The sequence below is a fragment of the Carettochelys insculpta genome, chromosome 1 (genome assembly GCF_033958435.1).
Source record: "Carettochelys insculpta isolate YL-2023 chromosome 1, ASM3395843v1, whole genome shotgun sequence".
NCBI lineage: Eukaryota > Metazoa > Chordata > Testudines > Carettochelyidae > Carettochelys > Carettochelys insculpta.
The window spans coordinates 32,216,976-32,231,785 of record NC_134137.1 but is presented as its reverse complement, the minus strand read 5'-3'; positions in this window follow the sequence as shown (position 1 = coordinate 32,231,785).

The following is a 14,810-nucleotide window of genomic DNA, read 5'->3' as shown; positions in this document are numbered from 1 at the left end:
TATTTGTTGAATGGTGGAGGTCCTGCGCAGCAGGCAGCTGGCCAGTGTCTAACCTCTTTAACTTCTGTGGAGTCAGCCTCCACTCACACTCTGTGTGAGCTGTAGGAGGCTGGGGTGAGCTGTAAAGTGACAAGGCACCACTGAAAATCAGCACTTCAAAGGTAATAATGTTGCACGTGGGTTATGCTGGAAATGCATTAGGCCCAACACGCAAGTTCTGTTATCTAGCATCCGAATAACAGGCAACGAGCCTTATTTTACAATGAGAAAGAAAACTTTGGGACAATTCTGTCATCAGATGTATGTACAGGGTTTTCAATCATTTTCAGAGGAGTCTGAGATGTACAGCCTAGGGCGGAACATATTCATACTGAATATTAAATTTTTTAAAAAATTGCATTTCTGATCATCGATGTGCTTGGGACAGGTTCTGTTCAGTATCTTCATCAACCATTTAGATATTGGCATAAGGAGTACGCTTAGTAAATTTGCAGATGATACTAAGCTGGGAGAGGTTGCAACTGCTTTGGAGGATAGGGTCAAAATTCAAAATGATCTGGACAAACCGGAGAAATGAAGTTTCATAGGAACAAATGCAAAGTGCTCCACTTAGAAAGGAATAATCAGTTTCACACAGACAGAATGGGAAGCGACACTCTAGCAAGGAATACTGCAGAAAGGGATCTAGGGGTCATAGTGGACCACAAGCTAAATATGAATCAACAGTGTGATGCTGTTGCATAAAAAACCAAACTTGATTGTGGGATGGATTAACAGGAGTGTTGTGAGCAAGACACAAGACATCATTCTTCCGCTCTATTCAGCACTGATTAGGCATCAATTGGAGTATTGTGTCCAGTTCTGGGCATCACATTTCAAGAAAGATGTGGAGGAACTGGAGAAGGGCCAGGGAAGAGCTTCAAGAATGATTAAAGATCTAGAGAACATGAGCTATGAGGGAAGACTGAAAGATTTGGGCTTGTTTAGTTTAGAAAAGAGAAAACTGAGAGGGGACATGATAGCAGTTTCCAAGTACCTAAAAGGGTGTTACAAGGAGGAGGGAGAAAAACTGCTCTCTTTAGCCTCTGAGGATAGGACAAGCAGCAATGGGCTTAAACTGCAGCAAGAGAGGTTTAGGTTGAACATTTGAAAAATCTTCCTAACTGCCAGGGTGGTTAAACACTAGAATAAATTGCCTAGGGAGGTTGGGGATTCTCCTTCACTGGAAGTATTTACGAGCAGGTTAGATAGACATCTGTCGGAGGTGGTCTAGATGGTGCGTGGTCCTGCTGTGAGGGCAGGGAAATGGACTCGATGACCTCTCGAAGTCTCTTCCAGTTCTAGTGTTCTGTGATTCTAAAGGCTTTCTGCTAAATTGAAGATAGCTCTGAAAGGCACCAAATGGCATCATTGTCAGTGCTTCAGCAAGCACTGATCCCACAATGTGAGGAATGCAAGATCACACCCTAAATGATAGATTCCTGTGAATGGTAAATTCCAGCAAGTCTGTGATTTCAAGAGTCATCTCAATGGTCACTTCAAAGGCGAATTCCTGCAACTGACACTGATTCGTCTGCTCAGGACAAACAGTATTAAGATATTTTTATTTTACACATATACCAGAAGTTGTTCACAGTTGTGTAACTCTTAAGTTAGTTACTTTAAATCTGTTTCGCAAAAGGAGGGATCTTTGTGTCCTGTTTCAAAAATGTTTTGACTACTGCATTTGATCACACAAATGGTCATTTTTCCGGTGCCCATTAGAAATTTGCACAAAGAAGTATCTGGTAATTCATGCTGTCACCTGATATATACATGCAGATCCCGCATTTCATTATATTCATGCAAGAGGCATATTTTAGGGGGGCATCTTAAACAACAGTATTTGAAAATTTTACCCTTCAGGATTTAGAGCAGATTCTTTTACATAAAAAGCATGAGAGAAATGCAAAGGTTGGCCAAGGCTCTCAAACATAAATAAGGGATCTGGATAAATCCAACTCCTGTATTAGGCTCTGAAAGTTCCCCCTGAAAGTACCTGTTAGGGTCAGCAAAGAATGCCAGGGCTCTGATAGAGATATGGTTTAAACTACTTCTGTCCCATTTAGTGCAGCAAGCTGTTTATTTCAAACTGCTGAAAAATGAAAAACAATGCTGGGCTTTCTTTAGCTAAATCGTGTAAATTTTTTCCTTTTGATGCTTGAAAATGCAGCAGATTATCTCATGTTTAAAAGTTTGCCATTGTCACACCCTGAGAAATGTGCAGCTGCTGGTAAGTGTGTCGTGGAAACATGCTTCTAGCATATTAAACCATCTGGACCTACTTCTCAGTTGTACTCAGGGCCATAGTGTAACTAAGAATACAGTCCTGTGTTCCTATCGCTTCCGTGGCGCTTCACGGCCATTGTGTAATCAAAAGGCAGCAGTGCTACCACTGTGCTGCTACCATTAATTGACACCAGAACCTGCTAGCAACTGGCTCCTTTAATACTCCAGTCCTCTCCATCCATTTTCCTGTGTCTGCCCTACCCTAAACAACCTGTCATGAGGTTCTTGTCCTGGGCCAGTTGGCCTGACACTAGCCAGATTCTAAGTCGGATTCCCCTTTCCATGTGCCCTCCAAAACTTTCCAGGCATGCTCCTAGTGTCGCTTGCTTCATGACTGCCTTTCTGTTTCTCTTGTGCCTATAGCCTCATCATCTACTCCCCACTTGCCCCCTCTCCTCTTTCCTACCACTACCTTTCTGCTTCGGCTTCCACCTGCTCCTGTTCCTAACCTCACCCTCTTCCATCTCTCCAGCTCTGGCACAGCCAATCATCACCCTCCTGAGCACACTGCACTGACTGTACCCCAGCTAACCTTCCACCTAATCCTATTTCCTCCTCACCTTTCACGGAAACCTGAAGTCAACTGCCTGAAACCAGAAAAAACAAACAAACAAAACAAAAACAAAAGCAAAAACAAGCCATCCTGTAGCACCTTAAAGACTAACAATTTTATTTAATAGGTACACTCATCCCCTGCTACACGAGCACAATTGGCTCCTAACTTTTTGCTCGTAGGCACAAACTCGTAAGGGGGACACTAAATTCTCATTAAAATATATGTAAACGTCTCTGATTGGTTCCTAGAGCTTGGGGAAGGAGTGGCAGCAGGTGGCGCTGCTTTTGAAAGGTAAGTGAACCCCCTTAGGTTGCGGGGGTTGGACAAGGATAAAGGCTGGGGGCAGTTTGGGACCATGAGTGGGAGGGACGGTTAAAACCTGGTGGCTGGTTGGGTCCGTGGGGTGGGTTGGGGATTGGGGCTCTGGAAGATGGGTGGGGAGGGTCAGGCGGCCATGGGTTAGGTCTACTGGGCCAGCTGGGAGGGGAGGCAGGGGTCAGGCTGCCACAGGGCAGTGGAGGGCAGGAGGAGTCAGGCTGCCACGGTGGGGGGGAGTCCTCAGGCTGCCGTGAGGCTGGCTTAGGTGGGGGCTCAGGCTGCCGCAGGGCCGGCAAAGCAGGAGGAGTCAGGCTGCCACAGGGCCAGCTTAGGTGCAGGGTCAGGCTCCTGCAGGGCTGGTGGAGTGGGGGATCAGGCTGCTGCGGGGCTGGCAGAGGACAGGGGGGTGAGGATGCCATGGGGGGGTGGGGTCAGGCTGCCACAGCACCGGTGTAGGTGTGGGGTCAGGCTGCCAGAGGGCCGGTGGAGCTGGGAGGGGTCCAGGCTGCCGCAGGGCCAGCGGGGAGGGGAGGGGGTCAGGCTGCTGTGGGTTGGGGCTACAGGGTTGGGGGGGTCAGGCTGTGGTGGAGCCATGGGGCTCCATATTAGCGGGGGGAGTTCACTCATAGAGTAAACAAAGGTAAGTAAACTTGTCCCTCGTTTAAGCAACTACTCATTAGTAAAGTACTCATTTAACAAGAGATGAGTGTAATGATCTTTGATGGGTAAGACCCACTTCATCAGAATCTGGAGCAGAAATGAGGAAACGGGGAATATATAACACCAAGGGGAAAGAAGACCGGACAGTCACCTACCATTGAAAGAGCTGCCTTGTTAGATACTGTTTCTTCAAATGAATTTCAGCAGTGGAAGCAAAGTCAATGGACAGGCAGCCAGCTGCTGCGATGTCAGTTGCAAAGAGCAGAAATGTTGGGGAAAACCCCATCTTGGTTTTGGGGCAGTCTGAAGCTTTGGCACCGAGGAACTGCTTTGTATGTGTAGCTATGACACTGAAGCTTGAGAGAACTTATTGAAGCAGAGTTTTCATGGAAAAAAGCTGCTCTGAAACTCATATGAAACTGATATGTAAAGAAACAATATCTAATTAGGCAACTCCTCATACAACACTCTTAATCTCTTATTCTGCATCCCAGCAAGCAGAAGGGAATAAAATAATTGCTACCAAATTCCGCTGAGGCCTGTAGGAAGAACATTAATTCTCTGTTAACAAGGAAAGCCAGACTCTGCCAGCTAGAACTGGGCAAATCATTCATTGTAAAAATACAATTTCTTTGTAAATTGACCCTCTTCTGTTTTCAAATTGTTCTTGTGCTGACCCCGGTTTCTGTGGCTTTCTTCATATGCAGTGCTTTTTTTGTGCCAGTACTTGCTGGTACTGAGTACCCACACCTCAGCAGCCCAAGCCATGGGATTGACCAAGGGGGAGGGGACTGACTGAGTAGCGGCACCTCTTTTTTTTTCTCTTTGCAAAAAAGGCACTATTCATATGTATTTGCCAAATAGTTTAGGCAAACAAATTTCATCCCATAGGATATATATGGTCCTCTAGGACTGGTCAAGTAAGTCACACAATATCATTTGTGCTCCCTGACCAGCTCTCCTCCCAGCCCAGGAAGGGCTGAAGCCAATGTTGGAGGAGTGGACAGCATCTTGTGTCAGATGATCAGAATCCACATGGCTATTGAAGACACTTTCTGTGACCTCAGACAACTCTGAGTGTGAGTCATTATTAAAAACTGGTATAGCCAAGAGGTCAACCTGAACCCAAACAATTCCCTCAGCTAAAGGATCAGGGAGGCAGCTGGGCAGATAAGTGATGACATCAGCATGTATTTAGAATAGTGACAAAGAGTGTTAGTCAGTATTCTATCAAAACAAAAAAGCAGTCAAGTAGCACTTTAAAGTCTAACAAAATAATTTATTAGGTGATGAGCTTTCATTGATCTGAAGAAGTGGGTCTGTCCCACAAAAGCTCATCACCTAATAAATTATTTAGTTACTCTTTAAAGTGCTACTTGACTGGTTTTTTTGCATGTATTTAGAGTGTGAGAGAGAATCCAGCAGACAAGCCAGCTGTAAGGGGTCTGCTAATCTTAAGAAACCTTAATTGGCCTGGGTGAACAGTCACTGCAGGTTCTGCTGCCTGACAATTGTCACTATGCATGAGTCAGCCCTGCTTGTGCCAGCACTCAAAGAAGGCAGCAGACATGTCTGGTGTAAGTCAGAAAAGCCAAGTGTATTTCTGTAGTCTCTTTGTTACAAGTTCTCCTGTCTTAGAGGTGTTTAATATAATGTGTATGTGCTAATGCAAATCACCGTTTGTGTGTCATATCCACTCTGCAATCATTTGTTTTACAAATACCTGTAAATATTAAACAATATTCTCATGGTATTTTCTAGTCTGATTTGTGTGATCTAGATGGGAGCTGTGGCTGTGATCATAGAACCATAGAATAGACGAGCATGGCTTTCCCTCTGTTTCTAAGAACTGGAAGGACTTGGAGAGGTCATCAAGTCTAGTCCCCTGCCCTCACAGCAGGACCAAGCACCCTCTATATCATCTGTTATTTATTTAACCTGTTCTAAAATAGTTCCAATGATGGCAATTCTACAACCACCTTAAGCAATCTATTTCAGTGTTTAACCACCCTGACACTTAGGAATTTTTTCCTAATGGCCGACCTAAAATCATATCTAAAGGGAACCAGGAAACTGGGTAAGCGTAAGCCACATACCTACTGGGTATGGGTCACTGTCCCATGCAGTGATACTTAGACCACTTACAGAAAGAAAGAATGCGTCTCCTCTACAGCCTTATCTGAGAGGCAGTTGGGTTTTACCTCAAACTGTACAGGCTCATGCACTAAGCTCCAAAAGTCCCAGGTTCAAGTCTGCCTGTTAGTGGTTACATAAAAACACGGTCTTCTGGGGTTTATGTGTTTCTTGAGTTCATGCTTGTAACTGGCTTGTTCAGTGAAACTGGGCTCTGGGCTCCTGTTCCAGTTCAGGTGCTCCCAGATGGGCCAAATAAGTGGGCAGGGCAGCACGTGGGCCCTTCAGGAGTGTAGGGCTTTGTCTACACTACAGTAATCCTCTGAAACATGATCTTCTGGAAGATCGCAGCTACACACAAAAAAGCGGCTTGAAACAGCAATCTGCTCTTTCGAAAGAGAGCATCCACACACACACACACACACACACACACCCCTTTCAAAAGAATGGGCCAGGGATCAAAAAATCTGGTGCCATGAGGACTACTCTTTCAAGAGAAGGGCCCTGGAGCATCTACGCATGTTTTTTCTGAAAGAATCTTTCAGACAAAGGTGCTCTTCCTGATCCGGGAGCAGAAGACGGCTTCTGGAAGAAGAGCTGTGTTCTTTTGATTCCTCATTGAAAGAGCCCATTTTGTGTGTAGATGCTCCATGTATTCTTTTGGAAGAGGGCCTGATTTTCGAGAAGGGCTTGCCAGTGTAGACACAGCCTAGGTGAGAAAGAGACCTGGAGAGACTAAAACAAAGGGAATTAACTTTACTAGCAGAAAGATTAAAGCTGAGTACATTAAACCTCTATGGAGAAAATGCACATAGTTAACAGTTATAAATGTTGAGATGTGTGGTATGATATTAAACTTATTTATAAATAAATGTAAAGGTAGAATTAATCTACATAATGCTTTGGTGGGAGCAGATAAGAAAGTCCTAATGATGTTAGATAGAGTGTTAGTAAAATCAAAGATTATGGGTGTCAAGCATTGAGTTCTGCATCTCGATTGGAGATTAAAAAGCTAGAGTTGGTTCAAGTTCAAATGAATTGCAGGTAGTGCATTTCTTTGGACACCTCTCTGTGCAAGATGGATAGCTACTGAGAAAACAGTCTGTTCATTTATGAGTGAAAATATCAGGTCCAACGCTTTTGACTGAAGTGAAGGCAAAGAGTGCAGATACAAACACTACACAAAAATGTGACGAACATTGGGAATTAAGCAGATGACATTTAGCTCAATCTAGCAAACTCCTTTACACACCTTCAGTTCAAAGGTGGGTAAAAAAGTGAAGTGAAAAGGAACTAGAAAACTAGAAATGACTACACTTATACTAGGAAAATTGTCCCTCCAGGTTTGGATTTAGAATTATATAATAAAGGATATGAAAGCATAATATTATGTAACGTTTATGGGTGTGAATACAGAAAACGCAGTCAGGATTGACAACTATAGACTGACAGACCTAAAGTTTAAAAACTGAGAGTTGGAGCAGCCTTTTACACCCCTGAGACTGGAGTTAAAAACATTTAAAAGACTATCTAATTTGATGGCCATTACGACAGCTGGATTGCTGGGACTAATGTTAGTGTTAACCAGGATCCAGGACATATTGCCCACTGTAGCTGTTCCCTTTTCAGATTCATTATCAAGTATAGCAGCATTTCACAAGAACACCTCAGAAAGCAGGAATGAGCTCATAAATGAAATATGGTTTTTGACAACTGAATTGGGGGCTCAGGTGGGGGTAGAACACTAGCCACACCAGTGGGATACCTTGCGATGACATGGCAGACAAGGGAGCAAAAATACGGAGACATTTATACAAGGACTGAAAATAATCAGGAATTTAGAAGTTCAGCAAAAAATTCTTTTTAGAAGAATTGTGAGAACTGTAGCCGTCGGAGAAAAGAGGAAGATGATTCTATGAACTATTTAAGAATAGTATAGAAGGCAATGCACTTCTGCAAACCAGGCCTACTACTGATGGAGGTGGGGGTAGGGAAGGGACAAAGAGGACACCTGCCCTGGGGTCTAACAATTCAACTGGCCCTGGGCCCTTTAAATTGCTGCTGAAGTGATGGGGCGTGAGCTCTGAGCAGCTCTGAGGGCTGCCTCCATTGAGTGAGGTGTGGGTGACATGTTATACTCCAGATGGCACTGAGTGCTGGCTGCCCCAGCCTTGCCCCTTTCACCCAAGGCCCTGCCTCTTCCAGGAGCATGGACCTGGGTCCCTCCACCTTGCCCAGGGGCCCAGCAAGTCTGTTGACTCCCCTGCTCCAAGTTATAAAAGGATCAGTGAAGTGCTCATATTTAGACTGTTAACTGCCCACAGTGGCTTGAATAATAATTGATATGTACTGAATGAGCACAAAGATGGGTTGTGTAGCACATGTAAACTTGAAGAAACAGCTGATTACTTGATATCGGAATGTAGAGAGTGTTCCTGGGGGAAAAGGGCTTTTTAGGAAGAATTTAGATGCGTTAAGGTGACAGACTATCCTAGGAAGGGCTTTATCCTTTTCTATGGCTATAGAGCAGGATAAAGAGTGTAGAGGCATGACCATACAATGCAGGGGCAACAAACCCCATTGCCAACTCTGTCCACATATTTATTCTGGAGATACCATCACTGGGTCTAACCACGTCAGCTACACAATCAGAGGCTCATATTCCCATACCTCCACCAGTGTAATGTATGCCATCATGTGCCAGTAATGCCCCTCTGCTATGTATATTGGACAAACTGGACAATCATTTCACCAAAGAATTAATGGACACATATTAGACATTAGGAATCTGAATCTACATAAACCTGTCAGTGAGCATTTCAATGGAGCAGGACATAGCATTCAAGACCTGAAAGCCTGCATTCTAAAGCAGAGAGGCAAAGGGAAACATCTGAATTGGATAGTAACAGAGAGAAAGCTGTGCTAGGCTATATACTATCAAAACAAAAAAGCAGTCAAGTAGCACTTTAAAGACGAACAAAATGACTTATTAGATGGTGAGCTTTCGTGGAACAGACCCACTTCTTCAGACTGAAGAAGTCTTGTACCTTGTATCTTGGGTCTGAAGGAGTGGGTCTGTCCCACGAAAGCTCACCACCTAATAAATTATTTTGTTCGTCTTTAAAGTGCTACTTGACTACTTTTTTGTTTTGATCTGAATTGGAGTTAATTCTCAAGTTCGATACTTCACACCTTAGTCTCAACAAAGATATCAATTATCTTACATATTACAAGGACAGTTTCCCCACTTCTGATATTTGTAGTGATCTCAGCAAACAACTTAACAGACACTTGCAGTAAGCAATTTTTTTCCCTCTCTCCCCCTCTTCACTCCCACTCCCTCTGTCCTGTGTAGCTGATTTGTCAGTTTTCTTTTCATTTTCTCCTATCTTTCTGTTAAATTCTTGTTGTGCCAGTTTACTTTTGTCAGCATTTTCCAGAGCTGAAGAAGTGGGTCTGTCCCACAAAAGCTCATCACCTACTAAATTATTTTGTTGGTCTTTAAAGTGCTACAGGGCTGCTTTTTTGTTTTGTAAAGATACAGACTAACACCGCTACCTCTCTGGGGCTATGTCTACATGTGCCGCGGCTTCCGGAAGTGGCATGGTAATGAGCCGCCTGGAAGATGCTAATGAGTCACAGATGTAAATTTCCCATGCCTCATTAGGATATGAGCATGTGATTCAGAGTCCTCACTGAGGAAGAAAGGGCTTCCGGAAGGAGGGTTTCCTTCTGGAAGATTCCCGCGGGCCACACGTCCGCATGCGTGTTTTGGAGTCCAGAGGAGCTTCTTCCAGACTCCAAATCATGTGCCCATATGTTAATGAGGCATAGGAAATTTACATCTGCACTTCATTAGCATCTTCCGGATGGCTCATTACCATGCTGCTTCCAGAAGATGCGGCAGGTGTAGACACAGCCTGGACTATTCAGGGCTCAGGAGACCTTTTTAAAACAGCTCTGACAAAAATCTGCTGCCGCAAGTCCAGTGTTTTCTTGCAGGTTTTTACCACACAGGAAGGATGTGGATTCAGCTCCCAGGTTATTTTATCTCTGTGTTGGGCACTAGTGCAACCACTGCAACAAATTGGAAAGGGGTCAGAGAAGAGCCAAAACAATGAATAAAGAATTAGAATACACACTTGATAGTAATAAATTAAAGGAACACAATCTATTTATTCTAACAAAGAAAAGATTAAGTGATTACTTGATTAAAGTCTATGCCTACACCTATACTGCCATGGAAGACCGACCCACTCAGGGTTGATCTTCCAGTGTGCCATTTCACTCATGTGCAAAATGGCATTTTCCAGGGTCAATATTGAACTCCTTGTGAGCCGTGAGGATTAAGGAAGTCAACAGGAGGAATGCTCCCATTGATCTTCATCTGTATAGACGGCCACTGAAGTCGACAGCTGATAAGTCGATTTTAGCTATGCAATTGGCGTTGCTAAAATCACATATCAGCGGTCAACTGCTATGTTGAGTGTAGACAGTCTATAACTATCTATTCAGAGGACAAATATCTAATAATGGTCTCTTCGGTCTAACATCAAATGGTATTGTATAATCCAATAGTTAAAATATGCAGCTAGACAAATTTGGACTGGAAATAATACACACATTTTTACAAGCGACCATAATTAACCATTGGAACAACTGAGCAACAGTAAACAATTTTAAAATCACGTTTGGATGTATTTCTAAAAGATATGCTCTAGGCCAGAAATTATTTTGAGGAAGTTCTTTGATATGCGTTATACAGCAGACTAAGTTATCACTATGGTCCCTTCTGGCTGTGGAACGTATGAACCTAGAAATTACCTTTAAATATATCATGTACAGTTTCTTGACACTGAGTGGGGTTACTATATTTGCCCTTTCAGAAAAGAGGACACCACTGACAGGGAGTATATCCATAGCAGAATCTACCAACTCACAATGTATTAATAAATGTATTATATGTACTATAACACATTAATACAATGTGAGTTGGTAGATAATGATACAGATACATGCTTTCACATGGTGTCACCTCTTTTATATGGTAACCCTAACATTGAGTTTAGATCTAGGTTTAATCCCATCAAGGCTGCATCTTGGTGATTTATCCAAAAAGTAACATGAAAATTCTTCACAGCAAAAACACTCCCAAGTCATTGAGCCAGAGAAGACAGCTTGGATTCACCAGGCTGTTCATTAACAGTTTCACTTTCTAGGACTTTTCACAGATACTATGTTGGAGATGCCGCTTACTAATATGCCACACAGAAAATGTATCTTTAAAATGTACAGTATTTCCTACCTAGCTTTTCATACCTCAACACCTATGGCCAAATTCTAAAACTTGTATTCCGGCTAAATAATACGTGATTTTAATGAGATCACTCACAGACAACAGTAACAAAGAGGAAGCCGTGCTAGTCTATACACTATCAAAACAAAAAGCAGTCAAGTAGCACTTTAAAGACTAGCAAAATGGTTTATTAGGTGAGCTTTCGTGGGACAGATCCACTTCTTCAGACCATAGCCAGACCAGAACAGACTCAATATTTAAGGCACAGGGAACCAAAAACAGTAAGCAAGGAGGACAAATCAGAAAAAGATAATCAAGGTGAGCAAATCAGAGAGTGGAGGGGTGGGGGGGAAGGTCAAGAATTAGATTGAGCCAAGTATGCAGACAAGCCCCTATAGTGACTCAGAAAGTTCCCATCACGATTTAAACCATGTGTTAATGTGCCGAATTTGAATATAAAAGCCAGCTCAGATGTTTCTCTTTCCAAAATGGAGCGATAATTCCTTTTCTTGATAACGCCATCTTTGCCACAATGGATGTAGAGGCTCTGTACGCTAATATTCCACATAAAGACAGATTACAAGCAATCAGGAATACCATCCCTGATGCCACCACAGCCAGTCTGGTGTCTGACCTCTGTAACTTTGTTCTCACACACAATTATTTCCGTTTTGGGGACAATTTATACCTCCAGATTAGTGGAACTGCTATGGGCACCCACATGGCCTCACAATATGCTAATATATTTATGGCTGACCTGGAACAACGATTCCTCAGCTCTCGTCCCCTATTACCGCTCCTCTACTTAAGATACACTGATGACATTTTTATGATTTGGACCCATGGTACAGAGGCTCTAGAGGAATTCCACAGAGACTTTAACAATCTACACCCCACCATCAACTTATGCCTCGATTACAACATGCAAGAGAGACATTTCCTGGACACTACAGTACTAATCAAGGATGGCCTGATCAGTACCACACTCTACCAAAAACCTACTGATTGCTATACTTATCTACACCCTTCTAGTTTCCATCCTACACACATGACTAGATCCATTGTTTACAGTCAAGCTCTTAGGTACAATCGCACTTGCTCTGATCCAACTGACAGAGACCAAAGACTACAAGAACTTTACCAAATATTCATAAACCTGAATTACCCACCAGGAGAAGTAAAAAAACAAATCGACAGGGCCAGACGAATACCCAGAGACCAGCTACTCCAAGATCAGCCCAAAAAAGCCAAGAACAGAACACCACTGGTCATCACCTACAGCCCCCAACTCAGACCACTGCAACAAATTATTAAAGACCTACAGCCTATCCTTAATCAGGATGCTACACTCCAGAAGGCCCTGGGTGGCATGCCTGTTCTCTCCTACAGACAACCTCCCAACCTCATGAGGATCCTCACTAACAGCCACAATCTATACCCCAGGAATACCAGTCCTGGAGCCTTTCCCTGCAACAAAGCCTGCTGCCAGCTTTGTCCACATATCTTCTCTGGAAATACCATCACTGGACCTAACCAGGTTACTCACAGAATCACAGGCACTTTCTCATGCTCCTCTACTAACATCATATGTGCCATCATGTGCCGACAATGCCCAGGTGGTTTGTATATTGGACAGACTTCTAACTCCCTTAGACAAAGGGTCAATGGGCACAAAACAGACATCAAAACACTCCAGATCCACAAACCAGTTAGTCAACATTTTAATGGAATGGGGCATTCTGTCAATGACTTCAAGGTATGTGTGTTACAGAAAAGGAATTATCGCTCCATTTTGGAAAGAGAAACATCTGAGCTGGCTTTTATATTCAAATTCGGCACATTAACACATGGTTTAAATCGTGATGGGAACTTTCTGAGTCACTATAGGGGCTCGTCTGCATACTTGGCTCAATCTAATTCTTGACCTTCCCCCCCACCCCTCCACTCTCTGATTTGCTCACCTTGATTATCTTTTTCTGATTTGTCCTCCTTGCTTACTGTTTTTGGTTCTCTGTGCCTTAAATATTGAGTCTGTTCTGGTCTGGCTATGGTCTGAAGAAGTGGGTCTGTCCCACAAAAGCTCACATAATAAACCATTTTGCTAGTCTTTAAAGTGCTACTTGACTGCTTTTTGTTTTCATAGACAACAGTACTATTCAGCCTATAAAAAGGTACCAGAATTTTGCCTTTACAGCTTTTAATTTTTTAAATGAAAATAACTATACTATTTTTACTTGTGGAAATCCCCGTCAGATTGAAGCTAAATTTATAAAAATCTTTCTTTGTCTGTTATTTCTAAGGAATTTTTAATATCGTGCTTTGGTATCAAATGCTTCTATTTTATCAAAAAATTAACGAAAAACCTCCTGTATAATCGTACTTTGAACACTTCTCTCACCCAGACAAAATGTTTGCTGTTAGATTAGAGTTTATGGGCCACAAACTCAACAGCTTGAAGAGGCCTTGAACTGGTTTTCATTCTGCTACCAGTGCTATCAGGAAACCTTCACAACGGCTTCCAAAACATTTTGAGAACACTCTACACAGAGGGATTGCTGATGGACTATTTACAGAATGCAATAATAACTATTTTTAAAAACCCCACAAGTTTCTCCTCAGGTCTTTCTCTTCAAGGCCCTTACGTTAGTTCTTAGGGTGCAGTGAGAAACCAAAGGTCACCTTTGAGTTGTGCCATGTGAGAGCCACAAAATTGCTTCCCGTTGATCTCTGCATGTGTGGCTGTGTTTAGAAGAAACTGTTAAGATGTTTTGGACTGATAAATTCCAGCCAAGAACACAACTGAAGCATGAGCCAGGAAACAATCTTTTGTTTCCCAGCAAGGATCTACTTTTAGAATGAAATCTGGTATTCTGAAGAGACAGATCAAAGACTTGTGCACCCACAACCACAAGGAATGAATGTGTTACTTGGCATCAAGGATCACATCTCAATAGACAGAAGAAGAAAGACTGAAAGTTTATTGCTCAGAGCAGGATTTCAGCCACAGGTCAATCAAAATATTTTGACATCTAAACTATATGAATTACTCACACCCTACCATTTCCTATTGGAGGTTTATTACCTGTTTGAGGGTCAGCGTATTTTCCTTAAATAGATCAAAGAAAAATTTCTCTTTCTAATTACCTGGGAAACATTCTTACAGGAGTTTGTTAAATATACCTTCCAGAGAAACAGCTGTCTTACCCGTGATTTTATGGTACAGTGCAACCTGTATTTGAATAAGGAGATGCTACTCATTCCATTGAACTTTTTTTTTTCTTTCTTCTTTTTACTATAATGATTTTTTAAAAATTAATCAACTTTGTTCAGATAGACTCTCCTCAGCATAGGTGCTGGCCTCATATCTAGAACCCAGCAAAACGGATAGTGATTATTCACATGCCAATGCATACCAGACCATACATAACAATTCCCCTCATTGATGTCAGACTGACATTATACCACACATCAACATTTGCCTTAGTTGCAATCCCTTATTATCTACCCTAGCCTACTTCC